General features: G+C 42.3%; 1 protein-coding gene across 12 annotated transcripts in view; it reads left to right on the top strand.

Moving 5' to 3' along the window:
* The first annotated feature begins 2442 nt into the window (after positions 1–2442).
* The window catches only part of CTNND1 (catenin delta 1), a 63808-nt gene continuing 45985 nt past the window's right edge, over positions 2443–20265 (top strand). For 5 of the 12 annotated variants that reach the window (XM_053562613.1, XM_053562612.1, XM_053562616.1 and 2 more), the window contains exon 1: positions 2449–2706. The gene's annotated coding sequence lies outside the window, so the exon portion shown is untranslated. The other 7 variants (XM_053562620.1, XM_053562618.1, XM_053562614.1 and 4 more) reach the window with 3 other exon arrangements.

Genomic DNA, 20265 nt, shown 5'->3' with positions numbered 1-20265 from the left:
TCAAACTCTTGGGCTTAAGCAATTCTCCTGCTCAGCCTCCCAAGTAGCTGGGACTACAGGCACCCACTACTTTTTTTGTTGGAGTTGTAATTGTTGTTCAGCTGGTCTGGGCCAGGTTCGAACCTGATACCCTGTGTGTATGTGGCTGATGCCGTAACCACTGTGCTATGGTCACCGAGCCTTGTCTTCTTTAGTAACCTTAAAGTACTAGTATTTGTTAAGCACGAAAAAAAAAATCAAGCCCCTGTCCTGCATGGTCTGTTTAAGAACATACTAAATACATTTAACTCAGAAAAAGAAGATCCTGATAATTATTTAGGTCAAAAGTAAAAAGGGGGTGGGTGCCATGGTTCATGCCTGTAATCCTAGCACTTTGGGAGGCCGAGGCGGGTGGATTACCTGAGCTCAGGAGTTCAAAAGCAGCCTGAGGCTCGACGCCTGAGCCCAAGTGGCTAAAGCATATACAATGGAGCTGGCAGGTTTGAAATCCAGCCTGGGCCTGCCAAACAACAATGACAACTACAACCAAAAAATAGCCAGATGTTGTGGTGGGCGCCTGTAGTCCTAGCTACTTGGGAGGCTGAGCGAGAGAATGGCTTAAGCCCAGGAGTTGGAGGCCATGGCACTCTGCCTAGGGCAATAGCTTGAGGCTCTGTCTCAAAAAAAAAAAAAAAAAAAGCAGCCTGAGCAAAAATTGTCTCTACCAAAAATAGAAAAACTGAGGCAAGAGGATTGCTTGAGTCTGATTTTGAGGTTGCGGTGAGCTATGATGCCATGGCACTCTACCCAGGGTGACCGTTTGAGACTCTGTCTCAGGAAAAAAAAAAGTAAAAAGAGAATTTATGAACTATATAATCTTGGGCTTGAAGTATACAAAGAACACCTGTAATCCTAGCACTCTGGAAGTCCCAAAGCAGGTGGATTGCCTGAGCTCACAGGTTTGAGACCAGCCTGAGCAAGAGGAAAACCTCACCTTTAAAAATAGCTGGGTGTTGTAGCAGCTGCCTGTAGTCCCAGCTCCTTGGGATGCTGAAACAAGAGAATTGCTTGAGCCCAAGAGTTTGAGGTTGCTGTGAGCTATGATGCCAGAGTGCTCTATCAAGGGCAACAAAGTAAGACTCTGTCTCCAAAAAAAATGTGTGTAAAAAAATAACATTTTTGGGCAGTGCCCAGAGTTCAGTGGGTAGGGCATGGGCCACATATACTGAGGCTGGCGGGGGCCAGCTAAGACAACAATGCCAACTGCAACAACAAAAAAATAGCTGGGTGTTGTGGTGGGCACCTGTAGTCCCATCTACTTGGAAGGCTGAGGCAAGAGAATCACTTAAGCCCAGGAGTTGGAAGTTGCTGTGAGCTGTGATGCCGTAGCACTCTACCCAGGGCGAAACCCCACAAAACCCAGAAATTAAATTTTCTTTATGTGAGATATACTTCTTGTTATCAATATTGTTTTTTTTTTTTTTTTTTTGAGACAGAGCCTCAAGCTGTCACCCTGGTTAGAGTGCTGTAGCATCACAGCTCACAGCAACCTCCAACTCCTGGGCTCAAGCGATTCCCCTGCCTCTTCCTCGCAAGTAGCTGGAGATTACAGGCACCCGCCACAACGCCTGGCTATTTTTTGGTTGCAGCCATCATTGTTTGGCGGGCCGGGGCTGGATTCGAAACTGCCAGCTCAGGTGTATGTGGCTGGTGCCTTAGCCGCTTGAGCCACAGGTGCCGAGCCTGTTATCAATATTGTTATCCCTTCTAAATATATTTCAAGATTATTGGATTCCACTTCCTCTCCCCCACAAACCCACATTATTTTGATTTGGGCAAATGGGAAGACAGTAATTTTCCTCAACAGCCCAGTGAATTTTGTTTTCTTCTAGTTTAGAGACTAAAAACTATTAACAAGTCTAGGCATTTCTTTTTTCTAATTAGCTCTAATGTAATTAAACCAAAACAATGAAATCGAGAGTTTACCTCAGATAGCTCCTACCATCCCAATCAAGACAGGACAGCAGTCCTGTTTCTAGGAATTCTCTCTCCTTCCCTTCCTGTCTTCTTTTGGGAAAATACTTTGGAGAAGAAAGCAACCAGCCAAATAGCAGACAAATAAAATCAGCTCTTTTCTGTTTCCCCACCAAGATAGGACAAGAGAGGGAGCAAGAACCTGCCATCAAAGATAATTGTGGCTTAGGTGTGCCACTAAAATGCACTTGTTTCTTGATGGCCCCCCATCCCCAGCTTTACAGTAATTCCTCCGAGACTGTACAGTCTCCGCTTTAAATATAAATACATAAAAAAACTTCCCCCTGCCTCTTTTTCTCCTCCTCTCGCTTTCTTTCTTTCTTTTTTTTTTTTTTTTTTTAAATCTCCTATAATAAAGTTTCCTATTGGATAAGGTCAGCTCCCTGATTTATGCTTGGCTCCTATTGGAAGCTCACAGGAGCTGACATCACTTAGGAAAGCGAGGGGGTAGGGCTGCCAGATCAGTTTGTCACCACCCAGGCTCCCTTGCCTTTGGCTGGGTGCAACTTCCATTTTAGGTGTTGGATCTGAGGGAAAAAAAAAAGAGAGAGGGAGAGAGAGAAGAGCAAGAAAGATCCTGAAAGGAGGAAGAGGTGGCGAAAAATCAACTGGCTTACTGGATTTGTCTTTCTCAACACATTGGTGAAGCCTTGGGTCTCTTAAAGGACTTGTTTTTAGAAGTCCACATTTGAGGTGTGTGCCTTTTTAAAAAAATGTGTGAACAGACGGCAAAAGAGGATAAACGAAGTTGAATTTTTGTCCTACGGTAACCAGAAGGAATTTAAAACGAGAGAGAGTCTGTTATGCCGATGGGTGACTTAAGCAATCATTTTTAAATTTCTACTTTCAGTACATGGGGGGATTTTTGTATTTTATTATATTAAAAAAAGGTAAAATATACAAGACCTAGAAAAAAACTTCCAGGTCTCTCTAATCAGGAAGCGGAATAGATTCTTACAGAGGGGTAAGAACAGTTGTGTAAATTTACCTGTTCGTGTGTTCTTCGGTTTTGTGTTTTTTTCTAGATTAAGCTAATGTACTTCTGTTTTCAGAGCCCGAATCAAAAGTTGGTTTTTTTAGCCATGTTGCCTGTGGGTTGGGAAAGGAATTTGTCCGTAGTGGAAGCTAGTTATACAGACGGTTCTAAATATGTTTCAAAACTTTTTTTTCCCTTTTATTACTGAATTTGTGGAAGTGGAAAGTTGTCGGGAGCTTTGGCAGCTTAAATGGTATTGTTTTTTCCCCAGAGAGTTTGAACGGCCCAGATCACTTTCAGCACTGCTGTGCCTGGGTGGATCCGTCTTTTACTTTTCCAGGTGTAAAGGGTGGGAGCTTCATTCTGTAGTAGATGTAGCCTCCCTGCTTTGCCTTATAAAAGAAAACAAATGGATCTATGTTAACTGAATTGCCAACCTCTTCCTCCTAAAACTACCTTTGATGGTAAAGATTTGTAGAGGGTGTTGTGTGTTAATCTGTAAATAAGATAACATTTGGTTTTATGTGCTTAAAGGGATAAGGAAATTCCATACTTTTTATTTCACCTGAATAAAGTGGCAACATACCTGAAAATATTTCAGTTTTGTGCTTTCTGAAAGGGCCATGAATGGAATAAGATTAGATTTAGAGAAACTACTTACACAAACTTTAATGTTTAAAGTGCATTTGAGAAAAACAAGGGGAATTTTATTTTTTAAAGTTAAGAAGTTGAAAGTTGTTTTTTGGAGGTGAGTTTTTTTATTTAGTCTGCCGTTAATTAAATGAAATCTGTTGGAGCTGAAGGTTCATGACTGTGCTTTCATATCTTACATTTAATCTTAAGATTTGTTTTTGCAAATACGTTTTTGCAAAAGTACCGATTCTAGATAATTACATAGCCAACTCATCAGCTGAAAACTGGAGTATTCTCTTCCTTCTCCTGTTGAAAATGTGAATCAGTGTGAAAATTATAGCTGAAGTAGATACTGCCCTAATTGTAACAAGGTGGGCCTTAATGTGTAAGCTGCTCATTAGCTTTAAACTGGTATGTATCTTTAATAAGCCTCTGATTTTTGTTTCCCCTCCCCGTTTTTTTTTTTTTTAAGACTAGAAGACTTGAATTTCTTTTCTCGAAAAGGAAAGCCTTGAAAATCTATTTCTTAAAGGATAATTTCATCCTTGTGAGGTTGTGGCTTCAGGAGTAAACAGAACTTTGTCCCTCCTTTACAATAATCTAGGCAAGGGCTGCAGGAAATTTTTGATGTCTGATCTCATAATTATAGCAAGTACTGTAAAAAAAGAAAAAATACACTGTGTACAGTTTGTTGAGCTATAGTTCAATATTGCCCAAATTTTCTTTCAAATGTTCTCTCTGCCTCCTCCTCCTAGGGAGGTTTCTTGATGGTTCTTTGGAGGGTTGGGCATATTGCTGTCGAGTGTCAGTTTCCCACTCAACCTTTAGGGGGAGGGATGAGGAAATCTGAAGGAGGAGTACAAAGGCAGTTTGAAAATAGGTTCTGGATGACTGAGTGGTGGTGATTTGGATCTAGCTTTAAATACTGGGCTTTGTGTAGCTGTAGTGAACATCCTACCTAACTAGTGTCCAGTACTGTTTCCATGAACTAAGGCATTGTTTTGGCTGCTGTGTAGCATAGAGCTTTGGGGGTGATAAGATGGAAGATTTGCCTTTTATCTCATCTCCAGAGGTTCTTTCGAGAATTATAGTCAGGAGTTCTTATAAGTAAATCTTTTATTTTTTAATTTCTGATTTTCTTATTTTGATTTTGGGGTAAAAATGATGACAAGTGTGAGTGGTGCAGATTTTTCTTTCCTTGTTTGCCTCTTATTTACTGTTGGTTTCTTTGTTATGTGAGTAAGATAGTGGTCTTGTGTTCCATGTGAGGACTCTCTTTTGGGTGGAGTTTAGTATCTTTTGTAGGGTTCCAACATAGACATTCAGAAAGAGTAGAATCTATTCTCAGTTAGTATAAAATTGGGATTGTTGGTGATATTAAAAAAAAAGAAAAGCTTCAGGTAATTACAGTCTACCCTTAGGTTGATCTCTAGGGATGGGCGAGATAGGATGGAGTAAGCAAAGATCACTATCAATTGGAATAACAAAATAATTAGCTCTGTATAATTTATTGCTTTCTATTTTGATACCAATTGCCAGGACCTCCTGCCCAGCCCCCCCCATTTTTTTTTTTTTTTTTTTTGCTGTGTACTAAGCATTTTGCATAAACTATTTACTTAATTTCCCACCCACCCCCCTTCTTAAAGGAATTTGAGCCTCAGAGAAGCTGAGGTTTGCTGAAAATCTCACTGCCTGTAAATGGTTGAGGCTTGTATTAACCCTGGTCTGTCTAACTACAAAGTCCATGGACTTAACCACTAATACACTGCCATTCTTCAGAGAGAATGAAACAACAGCTAGAATGAGCCCTTCCTGGAGGCTGGAGTGTTTGATCTTGGCACAGGGTCAGTACTCACTGAGATTTCCAGCCCTTTTCTCCCCATAACCACTGTTGGAATAAGATTTGTAAGAAATCTATTTTCTTTCGAGCCTATGGGGAGCTGGATGTGTTAGAATGGATATTATTGTCATCTCTAGAACAGGGATATTTCCACATGTGCCCTATTGCTGTCCTGATTTCTTTTGGAATTGTCTCAAACTTCATTTGATTATCAGCAAAATTTCTTCTAGAGAATGTTCAGGTATGTATGGAATGTTATCAACTTGCAGGGTCAGGCTTGTAAGAGATACTTCATATAATGTATTTATCATACTATTGAAATTATCTATTATTGTCTTTCCCTCTAGACTGGGCTGCTTGGGTATAGGTGCTGTCTTATCTCTGTATCTTTTTAGCACCTGTCCTTAGTGTTGGGTACATACTAAGGTGTTCAGTAAACCTTGGTTAAATAAGGCCCTTGATGGGAATCAGTGAGGAACTGATTTGTGGGGAAGGCTTGAAAGGAAGTTAAGAAAGGAAGCAAAACAACATAGATTAATAAAATTGCAATATAATTTTGCACCTTTTAGTATAGTTTCAACCTTTTATTAGTCTCCTCCCTTCCATATTTTAGTAAAGTTTCTGGGAAATAATGCAAATTTTTAAGTTTTAGCTTTTCTTTAATTCTGTTTCCTTTCTTGGCAAGTAGTCCAAAGAATAGAGTAAAAAGTAAGGGTCCTTAATCAGTTCATTTCATGATGTAGGCAGCCGTTAGTTTCAACCACTGAAAACCTTGAAAGTAGCCATTTTGTAGAGGAGGGAAACTGCTCACCTAGAACATATTAGGGCAACAGCAGATTAGTTAGTGGTTTCTTTGCTTGTTAATAAAAACATTAAAGAGCTTGGTATGAACTCAGTGTTGAACTTCAGTGTTTCAAAGAAAGTGTGTTTGGATATCAATGCAATTAAAAAAATGCGACGAAACATTAGATTTTACTCATGAAGTATATCAAGAAGTTTATGAGTTTAAGCACTGAAATTAGTTTTCATGGATAATTTAGAAAATAGTAACAAGAGACTTGCCTAAAGGAATGAATAACCACACGTATTCTTTCAGGTTCTCTTCTGTCAGAGAGGGTTAAATGCCTGAGAAGCTGAAATAGGGATTGCTCTGCCTAAAAAATGCAGCTGCCTCCATGGTTTCCAATAGACTCGGTACAGGTTGGCAGAGAGATCATAAGGGGTTGTCAAGGAGGAAAATTGGTGTGTGTATTGATTCATTGTTGTATAATGTATTTTTTGGAAATAATTTTTTCCCCTAATTCTACATGGAATTATGTTGATTGCTAAATTGTTTTTTGTTTTTTTCTTTTAAAGACAGTCTCTCTCTGTTGCCCCAGGCTAGAGTGTGAGGCTTCCTCAGCTTACTTGACAGCAACCTTGAATTCCTGAGTTCTGGCCTCCCAAATAGCTGGAACTATAGGTACCCACCACCATGCCTGTCTAATTTTTCTATTTTTAGTAGAGATGCAGTTTCACTCTTCTTTTTTTTTTTTTTTTTTGAGACAGTGGCTCACTTTGTTGCCCTTGGTATATTCCCTTGGTGTCATAGCTCACAGCAATTTCAAACTCTTGAGCGCAAGTGATCCTCCTGCCTCAGCCTCCCAAGTAGCTGGGACTATAGGTGCCTGCCACAACATCTGGCTATTTTACAGATAGGGTCTTGCTCTGGCTCAAGCTAGTCTCAAACTCATGAGCTCAGGCGATCCACCCACCTTGGCCTTCCAAAATGCTAGGGTTACAGGCAGTGAGCCACCATGCCCTGCCTTTACTCTTTTTTTTTTTTTTTCTTTTTTTTTTTTTTTTGAGACAGAGTCTCACTCTGTCACCCTGGATAAGTGCCATCGTGTCATAGCTCACAGCAACCTCAAACTCTTGGTCTTGAGCAGTCCTCTTGCCTCAGCCTTCTGAGTAGGTGGGACTATACCTATGTGCCACCACAATGGGCTTTTTTTTTTTTCCAACAATTTAAACAATTTATTACATTTTACAAATGAGAGACTTTTTTATTTATTTATTTATTTTTTTTTTAGAGACAGAGTCTCACTTTATGGCCCTCGGTAGAGTGCCGTGGCCTCACACAGCTCACAGCAACCTCCAACTCCTGGGCTTAAGCGATTCTCTTGCCTCAGCCTCCCGAGTACCTGGGACTACAGGCGCCCGCCACAACGCCCGGCTAGACTTTTTTATTTTTTTTATTGTTGGGGATTCATTGAGGGTACAATAAGCCAGGTTACACTGATTGCATTTGTTAGGTAAAGTCCCTCTTGCAATCGTGTCTTGCCCCCAGAAGGTGTGGCACACACCAAGGCCCCGCCCCCTCCCTCCTTCCTTCTCTTTGCTTTTCCTCCCCCCCCCATAACCTTAATTGTCCGGCTTTTTTTTTTTTTGAGACAGAGCCTCAAGCTGTCGCCCTGAGTAGAGTGCTGTGGCATCACAGCTCACAGCAACCTCCAACTCCTGGGCTCAAGTGATTCTCCTGCCTTTGCCTCCCAAGTAGCTGGAACTACAGGTCCCCACCACAAGGCCCGGCTATTTTTTGGTTGCAGCCCTCGTTGTTTGGCAGGCTCAGGCTGGATTTGAACCCGCCAGCTCAGGTGTATGTGGCTGGCACCTTAGCTGCTTGAGCCACAGGTGCCGAGCCTCTTTTTAATTTTTTTGAGACAGAGCATCAAGCTGTCACCTTGCGTAGAATGCCATGGCATCACCACAGCCCACAGCAACCTCCAACTGCTGGGCTCAAGCGATTCTCTTGCCTCCGCTTCCCAGGTAGCTGGGACTACAGGCACCCGCCACAATGCCTGGCTATTTTTTGGTTGCAGCCGTCATTGTTGTATGGTGGGCCCAGGCTGGATTCGAACCCGCCAGCTCAGGTGTATGTGGCTGGAGCCTTAGCCACTTGAGCCACAGGCGCTGAGCCTGTTTTTCTGTTTTTAGTAGGGATGGGGTCTTGTTCTTGCTCAGGTGGTCTTGACTTGGTGAACTCAAGCAATCCACTCACCTTGGCCTCCCAGAGTGCAAGGATTAGAGGCGTTCATACCCAGCTAGATTACTAAGTATTACATACAGAGAATAGGGCCCAAATTTACTATTATGGAACAGTGTTCTTCATTTTTTAGGGCTACTTCCTCTCTCCAATGAGCCCTTCAGTCTGATTGGCAAGGTGTATGAGCAGTTTCAATCAGGCATATATATAGTAGGGTTGTTATAAGAATCCAAAGAATTTTCTTAAAGGTGAGCAATAGGAAATTTGTGATTTGGTCATGACTTTCAAAAAACATGTCCTATTTTGTATGATGACAAAAACAAAAGCAGTTTTTAACTTTGTATTTCAAATGTGAAGGAAAGTTGCAGGAATAGCACAATTCCTGTATATCCTTCATTTGCCTAGGTGCCAGTTAACATTTTGCCAAAAATATTTTATTCAATTTTTTTTTTTTCGGTCAGAGTTTCACTTTATTGCTCTCGGTAGAGTGCTGTGGGGTTACAGCTCACAGCAACCTCCAACTCCTTGGCTTAGGCGATTCTCTTGCCTCACTCGGCCTCCCGAGTAGCTGGGACCACAGGCACCCGCCACAACGTCTGGCTAATTTTTGTTGTTGTTGCAGTTTGGTTGGGGCTGGGTTCGAACTCGCCACCCTCTGTATATGGGGCTGACGCCCTACCCACTGAGCCACAGGTGCCGCCCTGTTTTATATTTTTTAATCAATATGCTGACCAAAAGGGGAACTTCCAATTTAAGAGTTCTACAACACGGTAAGGTAGGGCAGCCGAGCAAAGTGGTTGAGAACGTGAATGCTGGAGCCAAGCTGCTATGTAGGATTCTGTAAGGGCAAACTGCTTGATGGTCAGTGTTTTGGTCTCTTTGTCTGTAAAATGGAGAAAATAATGTTAACTGCCATAGGATTTTTGTGACAATTAATTGATTTAATCTATGTAAAATTAATAGAACAGTGTACAGCTCATAGTAATGCCTTGTTTGCTATTGGAACAGATTCTTTCAATGAATTCAGGCTTCATTTGTTTGTTGGACTAAGCATCCTTTAAATTTTTTTAAAATCTGAAATTCTATGATAGATGTAGATACTTATTTTACAGGATAAATGGGTTCCTAGATGGGTAAGATAAATTTAACAGGATTTTTAATGAGAAAAAAGTGTTTTTAGTAACAGGCAACCTTTTGGGAGTTGTGTGGATTTGGTTGTCCAAAACCAAATGGTATGAAAATGGGTAAATTTTAGTAAAATTTGGGGGTGGGAAAGACACAAGTGCCAAAACTTGCGTATCTTACAGTATTTCTTCAGAGACTTTATACATATTTTAGGGGGAAAAAACCTGTGATACAAGTTTCTTACACCTTTTTATATCCATAAAAGACAAAACTCTAGCATCCAAGTGGTAAATTTTCTTCAACTTTGGCAAAGAATTAAATGAAAAAGGTTTTATTTGGGTTTCTTCTTTTTTTTTAGAGACAGTCTCACTTTATCGCCCTTGGTAGAGTGCTATGCCATCACAGCTCACAGCAACCTCCAAATCCTGGGCTTAGGTGATTCTCTTGTCTCAGCCTCCCCAGTAGCTGGGACTACAGGCGCCCGCCACAATGCCCGGTTATTATTTTGTTGCAGTTTGGCCAGAGCCGGGTTTGAACCTGCCACCATAGGTATATGGAGGCGGTGTCCTACCCATTGGGCCACAGGTGCCGCCCTTCATTTTTTTCTTTTGAGACAGAGTCTCACTATGTTGCCCACGGTAGAGTGCTGTGGCGTCACAGCTCACAGCAACCTCAAACTCTTGGGCTTAGGCAATTCTCTTGCATTGGTTTCCCAAGTAGCTGGGAGTACAGGTGCCTGCCACTATGCCCAGCTATTTTTTATTTATTTATTTTTTTGTAGAGACAGAGTCTCACTGTACCGCCCTGGGGTAGAGTGCCGCCCTGGGGTAGAGTGCCATGGAGTCACACGGCTCACAGCAACCTCTAACTCTTGGGCTTATGCGATTCTCTTGCCTCAGCCTCCAGAGCAGCTGGGACTACAGGCGCGCGCCACAACGCCTGGCTATTTTTTTTTTTTTTTTTGTTGCGGTTTGGCTGGGGCTGGGTTTGAACCCACCACCCTCGGCATTTGGGGCCAGCGCCCTACTTACTGAGCCACAGGAGCCGCCCTCCCAGCTATTTTTTAGTTGTGGTTGTTGTTGTTTAGCTGTCCCGAGCTGGGTTCGAAACCGGCCGGTCCTGGTGTATGTGGCCAGTGCCCTAACCACTGAGATATGGGCACTGAGCCAGGTTTTATTGTTCTTGACTCTGAATTAGACCCTTTACCTCTAAGTTTCGCTTGTCCAACCAGGATTTTGTAGGATAACATTCAGTTATGAATGGTTGTACAGGAAACAATTACATAGAAATGAAGACAGGCATTTACTATCCCTTTTCTTGAAATAAGCGCCCTCTTTTGTGTTCAGGAAACATCATTTTCTATTTGCAGGCCTTATTTATGGACTTTTGCAAAACAGTGACATGTAGAAATTCTGAGTTCATGGATGCTTCCTGTAATAAGTGTTTCTAAGAAAGGAGTCTGCTCTTACATGTGGGAATATACATGTGTTAGATGCAGCCTTGCCTGGAAACTCATAGGTTTCTTCCAGCCTAGAATTTTCCTATTTTCTCCCCCCACATTTTTTTTTTTTTTTTGCATTTTTTAGCCAGAGCCGGGTTTGAACCCACCACCTCTGGTATATGGGGCCGGCGCCCCACTCCTTGAGCCACTGGCGTCCCCCCCCCTTTTTTTTAAAGAAAGAATCTCACCAGGTGCTGTGGCTCACGCTTGTAATCCTAGCACTCTGGGAGGCTGAGGTGGGTGGATTGCTTAAGCTCAAGAGTTTGAGATCAGCCTGAGCAAGAGTGAGACCCCATTTCTGCTAAAAATAGAAAAAACAGGAAGATGTTGTGGCGGGTGCCTGTAGTCCCAGCTACTTGGAGACTGAGGCAAGAAGATCACTTGAGCCCCAGAGTTTGAGGTGGTTGTGTGCTATGATGCCATCGCACTCTACCGAGTGTGACAAAATGAGACACTGTCTCAAAAAAAAAGACTCTCACTCTGTCTCCCTGGATAGAATGCCATGCCATCATATCTCACAACAACCTCAAATTCTTGGGCTCAAGTGAGTGTCTTCCCTCAGCCTCCAGAGTAGCTAGGACTACAGGGGCCTGCCACAGTGCCCAGCTATTTTTAGAGTTGTGGGCTTGCTTTTCCTCAGGCTGGTCTTGAACTCCTGAGCCCAAGCAGTCCTTCCTCCTTGGCCTCCCAGAGTGTTAGGATTACAGGTGTGAGCTACTGTACTGGACCTTTTCCTTTTCTTCAGATTAAATAACCTATGATTGTCTGGCTCTGCAGTTACAGTATAAAAAAAAGAAAACACATAAAACTAGTGTTCTGAATAGTGTTTAAGCCAGTTCTGTTGGCACTCCATAACTCCTATCACCCAGCTCCTGACGTTTTTTACCTACATTTCCTTTATCAATTCTTTTACATTTTCTACATTTACTTTCCTGTTCTCTGTATATCTCCTTTTGTTTCTCTTTGTTTGCTTTTACCTCTCCTATCATTTTTTTCCCCTTAGGTTGGGGGTTTTCATGGTATCACTTTGCCACACTAACCTTTAATATGGGACATGTTTCTGATTCTTATTCTAGAACAGTGGTTCTCAATCTTCCTAATGCTGCGGCCCTTTAATACAGTTCCTGTGAGCTGTGACCCATTCTAGTTGGAAGAGACAAAGGTTGAGAACCGCTGTTCTAGAATAAACTGTACACATGTGCTAAAGTTACAAGTATCAGGATACCCCTTCTGGTTTATTTCAGTTAGATCCAGGTTAGGATTATAGTTGTGACCCAAGAATATTGATCTCATCTGGTACTTCAGATTAGTTTATCTTTGATTTTAAGATCTCACCCATATTTCCTAATTACTCATTTAGGTTCAGTTGATGAACAATATAGCAAAAGAAAATTGCTTACCCTGGAGTAAGTTACCAGTTTATGTGTGTTTCCTGTGTTGTATATTGGAATGCAGTAGTCTATTAGGAGGTCTTTCTGTGGAGTGGAAAGACTTGTTTTAGGGAGCTTATATTTTAAGAAACCAAGACATATTCTGATGGTTAAGGACCTAAGACATTGTTATAGAAACTAGGTCACCTTTCCAATACCTTTATCAAAGTACCTACAGTTCCCATTTCATTGCAAGTGAAGTAAATCTCATTGAAATAAAGTAGCTGGTGTACACTTTTAAAATAGAGTAGTCTATTGTAAAAGAGAGATTGGTGCCCATCTGATTTCTTTCCTGTTTCTTTGTTGGAATGGGGGAAACTCTGTAACCTCTCTACTGTTCTACTCTCCATTGGCTACTTTGTAAACCAGGGCACAGCTGGCCATTTGAATGTCTACCCTGCCAAAGGTCAACCAAACAGGCAGGTAAGGCTGCATAGGCCTCTTCATAGGCCCGAGATCACAAATGGAAGGAAAAATACAGAAAGAAAAATGAAACAAAATTGATTTATTTTTCTAAGATTTAACTTTGGTATTGAAGAAGTAAAACCTCTTCATTCAAAAGAACTTTGAGAGTCTTCTGTGTGGCATGCATTGAAGTACAGCTGTAAACCAAATAGACCTACTGCTTTCCCTCATAGAACTTACATTCTAGTTGGAAGAGACAAATAATAAGTAAACTAGTAAGTATGTGGTATGTCAGAGTGTGGTAATGCTGTTGAGAAAGAAAAGCAGAATAAGTACAGTGGAGGATAAGAATTGCCAGGATGGGACTAAGGTTATTTTATATAGTGGCCACTCTATATAGTGACATGAGGGATGGAGTGATGTAGATGTGAGTAGTGCAGAGTGCAAAGGCCCTGAGGCTGGTTGTTGCCAGTGAGTGAGAGAGTTGGGGAAGGAGAGAATCAAGAGAACTATCCTAAGAGGTCCAATGGGAGTGTATTGGGTGGGGTGGGGCACAATCTAGGACTTTGTTATATTAATACATAGGACAAAGAAAAGCCTCCTCACTTCAGGCTCCAGAGACAACAGCTGTTACCAATTTTTTGTGTAGTCTAAGTAGAGGCAGCATCTGTCCCAGCCTTTATCTTTTTTTTTTTTTGTAGAGACAGTCTCACTTTACTGCCCTTGGTAGAGTGCCGTGGCGTCACACGACTCACAGCAACCTCTAACTCTTGGGCTTACGCGATTCTCTTGCCTCAGCCTCCCGAGCAGCTGGGACTACAGGCGCCCGCCACAATGCCCGGCTATTTTTTTTGTTGCAGTTTGGCCGGGGCTGGGCTTGAACCCGCCACCCTCTGCATATGGGGCCAGCGCCCTACTCACTGAGCCACAGGCGCCGCCTTTTTTTTTTTCTTTAGAGATAGAATCTCACTTTGTCACCCTTGGTAGAGTGCAATGGCATCATAGCTCACAGCAACCTCCAGCTCTTGGGCTTAGGTGATTCTCTTGCCACAGACTCCTGAGTAGCTGGGACTACAGGTGCCTGCCACAACACCCAGCTATTCTTTGTTGCAGTTTGTCGGGGCCAGGTTCGAACCCACCACCCTTGGTATATGGGGCCAGCGCCCTACTCACTGAGCCACAGGCACCGCCCCCCTAGCCTTCATCTTTCTCCCATTATGGAAACTCCATGAATATAAAGTGTAGTCAGCAGGTAATTTGCATAGTAGCAGATTTTACATAGGTTTATGACCTTTGTCTTGGAGAGTAATAATAAGGCAGCTACTTAGAATAAGTTTGTATGTGTTTGGGAAGTGAGATCAAAATTTTTCTTCCCCAGAGAAATACTGTGTACACACACACACACAAACATTTATATATATATATATATTATTTATATATATATATATATTTTTTTTTTGAGACAGTCTCACTCTATCACCCTTGGTAGGGTGCTGTGGAGTCATAGCTCACACCAACCTCAAACTTTTGGGCTCAGGTGATCCTCTTGCCTCAGCCTCCTTAGTAGCTCAGACTACAGGCCCCTGCCACAGTGTCCGGATATTTTTAGAGATGAGGGTCTCGTTCTTGGTTAGGCTGATCTCAAACTCCTGAGCTCAAGTATCTACCCTCGCTGGCCTCCCGGAGTGCTAAGATTATAGGTGTGAGCCATCGGGCCCAGCTTAAAAATACTGTATATTTCTCCATCTTCTTAAGCACGGGGAGTCACAGCCCAGACCCTGTACTGTTTTCTTTTGAGTACAACGTTTGTTGGTTTGGTTTATGTGCTTTTGACCAAATATTACACTTGCCCTACTTGTCTGCTGCTTCTCCTTTTGCTCATTTGACGAAAAAGTTTCTGCTGCTCCCCAGCCTCAGTCATTGGGATTTAATGGATTCAGGGACCCTTTTATAAGGTCACCATGTACATATTTCTGTTTTGCTCATTGAGGGAGATAATTTGTCCCTGATAACTAATTGTATGTCTCTAGTTTCCCTTTTCCTGTGTATGTTTATTTAAGCATTAGGGGTTATTAAAGCACATGTTGTTGAACCATCTAGTTGACTTTAATGCAGTTGAGGAGGAAGCACCAATTACTTAGTAATTTGAATGTTCTGTGGCAACTTGATGTAGGAAAGTAAAAGGATATTTGATTATCAGAGTACCTGTGTCTTGAATCACCTACTCTTACTTTCTTTGTCAAGATTTCTGGTTCAGCTAGTCTGTCACTCAATGAAAGAGTCTCTCTGTTTGGAGTTTTCAGCCCTGGTACTTGACCTGGTTACCCTCTGTTCTTCCCTTTAATTATACTTATCTAGTGTCATCCTGTTACTTAATATCATCCTTGGGAGATGACTTCAATCAGGAAGCATTTTTTTCCCCTTCCATCTCCTCTTTTGGTCAGGTAACTATATCATGTTATAGGGAAAATACTCCAGGTAAACACAGATTGCCCCTAAATTTTTGAAGTTCCTTAAAATAGCTAGTTGGTGTATAGTACTTCAGTCAGCATACATAGATGGAGCCAGATTGTTTGAGGTTATCTTGAGAGTATGTCTTTATGTCTTTTTTTTTTAGAAATAGAGATTCACTTTGTCACCCTTGGTAGAGTGCTGTGGTGTCACAGCTCACAGCAACCCCCCCTCCCCGCTCTTGGGCTTAGGTGATTCTCTTGCCTCAGCCTCCCAAGTAGCTGGGACTACAGGTGCAAAAATACAACACCTGGGTATTTTTTTTGTTGTTGCAGTTTGGTTGGGGCCAGGTTTGAACCTGCTACCCTTGGTATATGGGGCCAGTGCCTATTCATTGAGCCACAGGTGCCACCCTGTCTTTTCTTTATCTTTTTTAAAGTGTTTGTCTTTTTAATGCCATTCTTTCCTAACTCTTCGGTGACACATGCTTCCTTACGGAAACATTTCTTTTCATGATTCTTTTAAAGAAATTTTGCTACTCAACTTACTTAAACCAGAAGTTAAAATGACTTGGTTGGATAAGTGTCAGAGATAACACTTGAATCCAGAGTTTCTGGTTGTTTCTGTTACATTTTGTCAAATAGACTAGAATTATCAAGGGTCTTGGAATACTAGATTTAAGACTTTGGACTTCTTTGAAAACAGAATATGGGACTAATCTTTGAAAATTTGGCCATAGTTCTTTGTTTCTTGTAGGAAATTTTTTTTTTCTTTTTTTAGAGACAGAGTCTCACTTTGTCATGGTGTCACAGCTCACAGCAACCTCCAATTCCTGGGCTTAGGCGATTCTCTTGCTTTAGCCTCCCAAGTAGCTGGGACTACAAGCGCCTGCTACAACACCCGGCTATTTTATTTTGGTTGTAGTTATCATTGTTTGGCACACCCGGGCTGGGTTTGAACCTGCCTTAGCCTCTGAGGTATAGGCGCCAAGCTGAGGAAATTTTTTTTTTTTTTTTTTTTTTTTTTTAAAACACCCAGCTATTTTTGGTTGCAGTTGTCTTTGTTGTTTAGTTGTCCTGGGCCGGGTTCGAACCTGCCACCCTCCGTGTAGGTGACTAGCACTGTATCTACTGTGCTAAGGGCGCCGAATCTTAGGGCCCTTGTTGGAGGAAAATTTAACATTTTAAAAACCATTGGGTTTTCCAACCTGCACCGTAAGTAGGGATGTTCTCTGGTGTAGCAACCCAGGATTCCAAAGAAGGTGGTGCTGGTGAGTGACGCAGTTCTTCCTTCTAGGTTTTGAGTCTAGAATTTAGGATTTAAAAAAAAAAATTTTTTTTTTTTTTTTTTTTTTTTTTTTTTTTTGAGACAGAGCCTTAAGCTGGGTAGTAGTGCCATGGCATCACAGCTCACAGCAACCTCCAACTCCTGGGCTCAAGCCATTCTTCTGTCTCTGCCTCCCAAGTAGCTGGGACTACAGGTGCCTGCCACAATGCCTGGCTATCTTTTGGTTGCAGCCATCGTTGTTTGGCGGGCCCGGGCTGCTCGAACCCGCCAGCTCAGGTGTATGTGCTTAGCTGTTTGAGTCACAGGCACCAAGCTGTAGAATTTAGGATTTAGATGGTGCCATTCTAAATTATAAGCTGTCCTTATAATTTAAATTTATGCATTCAAGGACCTTCTAATCCAAGCTGAATAATGATCTGAGCTGACTTGTAAGCAGTAAAATGGGCTCAAATAATGTATTTTATAACCAGTGCCCTTTTTGCAAGAGGAAATGTTGTGGTTAGAGGGTTGTCAGGGATAGTGCAGTACTGTTCCCAGTATGCTATCAGAATCACTTGAAGAGTTTTTAAAAAACATAAATTCCGGGCAGCGCCTGTGGCTCAAGGAATAGGGCGCCAGTCCCATATGCCGCAGGTGGCGGGTTCAAACCCAGCCCCGGCCAAAAACCACAAAAAAAAAAAAAAAAAAACATAAATTCCCGGGCGGCGCCTGTGGCTCAGTTGGTAGGGCGCCGGCCCCATATACCGAGGGTGCCGGGTTCAAGGCCGGCTCCGGCCAAACTGCAACCAAAAAATAGCCGGGCGTTGTGGTGGGCGCCTGTAGTCCCAGCTACTTGGGAGGCTGAGGCAAGAGAATCGCTTAAGCCCAGGAGTTGGAGGTTGCTGTGAACTGTGTGAGGCCACGGCACTCTACTGAGGGCCATAAAGTGAGACTCTGTCTCTACAAAAAAAAAAACAAAAACATAAATTCCCAGACTTCCCCTCCCTAAATTGAGGTAGATGGGGGGAATGGATGTTATTTTTTCACAAGGCTCCCAGGGTGATTCTGATCACTCTGGTTTAAGGACAACTGAGCCTGAACATTTGAATTAAATTTTGTATGTATATATTATTCCTTAGGTGGTTGATTAATTAGTATGAGAATTAGGGTGGGCAAGGTGGCTCACACCTGTAATCATAGCTTTCTGGGAGGCTGAGGTAGGTGGATTGCTTGAGCTTAGGAGTTCAAGACCAGTCTTACTTAGCAAGAACAAGACCCCACATCTACTAAAAATAGAAAAACTAGCTAGATGTGGTGATGCATGCCTGTAGTCCAGGTACTCAGGAGGCTGGGGCAAGAGGATCACTTGAGCCCAGGAGTTTGAGGTTGCTGTGTGCTATGATGCAATGGCTTGCTAGCCTGGGCAGCAGAGTGATTCTGTCTCAAAAAAAAAAATTTAGTATGAGAAGTATAGGAGATTATTAATTCATAGTAGTAGACATGGTGAGAAAGTGGTTAATTTAAAGTGAATCTGTCTACCTTTGTGTCCTGTATTGTTTTGGAATTACAGATGTTACCTCATGAATTTGAGGTTATGACATCACTTAGCATGGTATGGAGGACTTGCCTGTTAGGGAGAAGGGAAACGTTTAGAACATATCTCCAGGGCGGCGCCTGTGGCTCAGTGAGTAGGGCGCCGGCCCCATAAACCGAGGGTGGTGGGTTCAAACCCAGCCCCGGCCAAACTGCAACAAAAAAATAGCCGGGTGTTGTGGCGGGCACCTGTAGTCCCAGCTACTCGGGAGGTTGAGGCAGGAGAATTGCCTAAGCCCAGGAGTTGGAGGTTGCTGTGAATTGTGTGATGCCACAGCACTCTACCGAGGGCGATAAAGTGAAACTCTGTCTCTACAAAAAAAAAAAAAAAAAAAAAAAGAACATATCTCCATTTCCCCTCCCCATTTTGAAACTGTAGAACAAATTCAGAAGAGGATGTTAGCATTGAAACTCAGCTGGACAAATTGTTTACAACTGAACAGGAAGGACCAATGTTAACTTCCTGTCTGAAAAGGAAGTGCTGGCTTCCTTCCCTTCCTCCTTGGCTAACTCTGTCCAACTTGGAATATGGGTGGGGGAGGGGTTAACCGCAGTACCTTTTTTTTTTTTTTTTTTTTTTGAGACAAGAGTTTCACTTTGTCACCCTCAGTAGATTGCTCAACAGCAACCCCAAATTCTTGGGCTCAAGTGACCCTCTTTCCTTGGTCTTCCGAGTAGCTGAGACAACAAATGCCCTTCACAATGCCTATTTTTTGCTACAGGGTCTGGCTCTTGCCTGTGCTAGTCTTGAACACCTGAGCTCAAGCTATCCACCCTCCTCAGCCTCCCAGAGTGCTAGGATTTACAGGCGTGAGCCACTGTGCCCACCCTTATCATTACTACTCTTAACTACCAGTGCCTTTGAAATCATGTGTTCAATCAAGTGTGGCTGCATAACATTTCTTTCCCTTGCTTGAAACATGTAGACAAATGCTGTTTGTTCTTGACCACCTTGCCCTTACATGGGAACTCTGTACTAAGTTTGGCTGTTGCAGTCCTGGAAGGTTTCTAATCTTTTAGATGTCATTTTACATTCTACCTTACATTCTGATCATTCAACTTTATATTCACCTTCTCTGTATTTTCTGACATTTGAAAATAGATCAAGGAGTTGTAGAGAAGAAACTTTTGACTCTAAGGGGTAGGACATGGAAAGGAGAACATAATTGGGCAGAAAGGAGTGGATGACAACAGTTTCTTATTTTAAAATTGAGCCAAGAATTTGGCTTCCTTCTAAGTGGGGCCAGTTGGCATTCTTCCTGCTATTTTAGTCCAGGCTTCTCCTTCCTATGGACCAGTCAATTGTATTAAGTGTTTGATGTGAGTTTGAACTGTGATCCCAGGAGGGGAGGAAGGGGAGGGTGGTGGAAACAGCTGGTGCCTTCATCAAGCCTTCTCAATTACCCTTCTTTTCTAAGTCTTTGAGGGTAGGGGGTGGTGCAGGAATTGAATGTGTGTTAGCAGAGTCCAGCAACTCTCATGTATTAGGATCAGATTCCCAGGCACTCCTGATACTATGAGGGATGTTGGCTAGTTGGAATGTAGCTAAACCTTTTCCAGTCACATTCTTTTGTCTGCCTTCCCTACCTCTTAATTCTTTCACTTTGGGGCCTTTTTTGGGGAGAGAGGTATGTGGGATGTTAGATAGCAAAACAGATTCATCCTTTTTACCCACTGAGTATTAAACTTAAGTCTTGGGCCCTCCAGGGACTTTCTCCTTACCCATTCGTTACAACTTTGGTTAGGTTTTTCTAAATCTGCCTGCAAACAGCAAAAGTTACAATTAGAACTGGGAACTCTGAAGTTAAGTTGAATTGTAATTGATTGGCTGTACTTGTCTCTTTTCCTCCCTTATACTCCAGGATTACTGTGATTACTGTTATTACTGTTATTTCTGAGTCAGCACTAGTTTTCTTTTCTTTCTTTTTTTTTTTTTTTTTGAGACAGAGCCTCACTTTGTTGCCCTCAGTAGAGTGCTATGTTATCATAGCTCACAGCAACCTCAAA

Source organism: Nycticebus coucang, chromosome 14, assembly GCF_027406575.1.
Source record: "Nycticebus coucang isolate mNycCou1 chromosome 14, mNycCou1.pri, whole genome shotgun sequence".
Classification (NCBI taxonomy): domain Eukaryota; kingdom Metazoa; phylum Chordata; class Mammalia; order Primates; family Lorisidae; genus Nycticebus; species Nycticebus coucang.
This window is presented reverse-complemented; position numbering and strand designations above follow the sequence as displayed.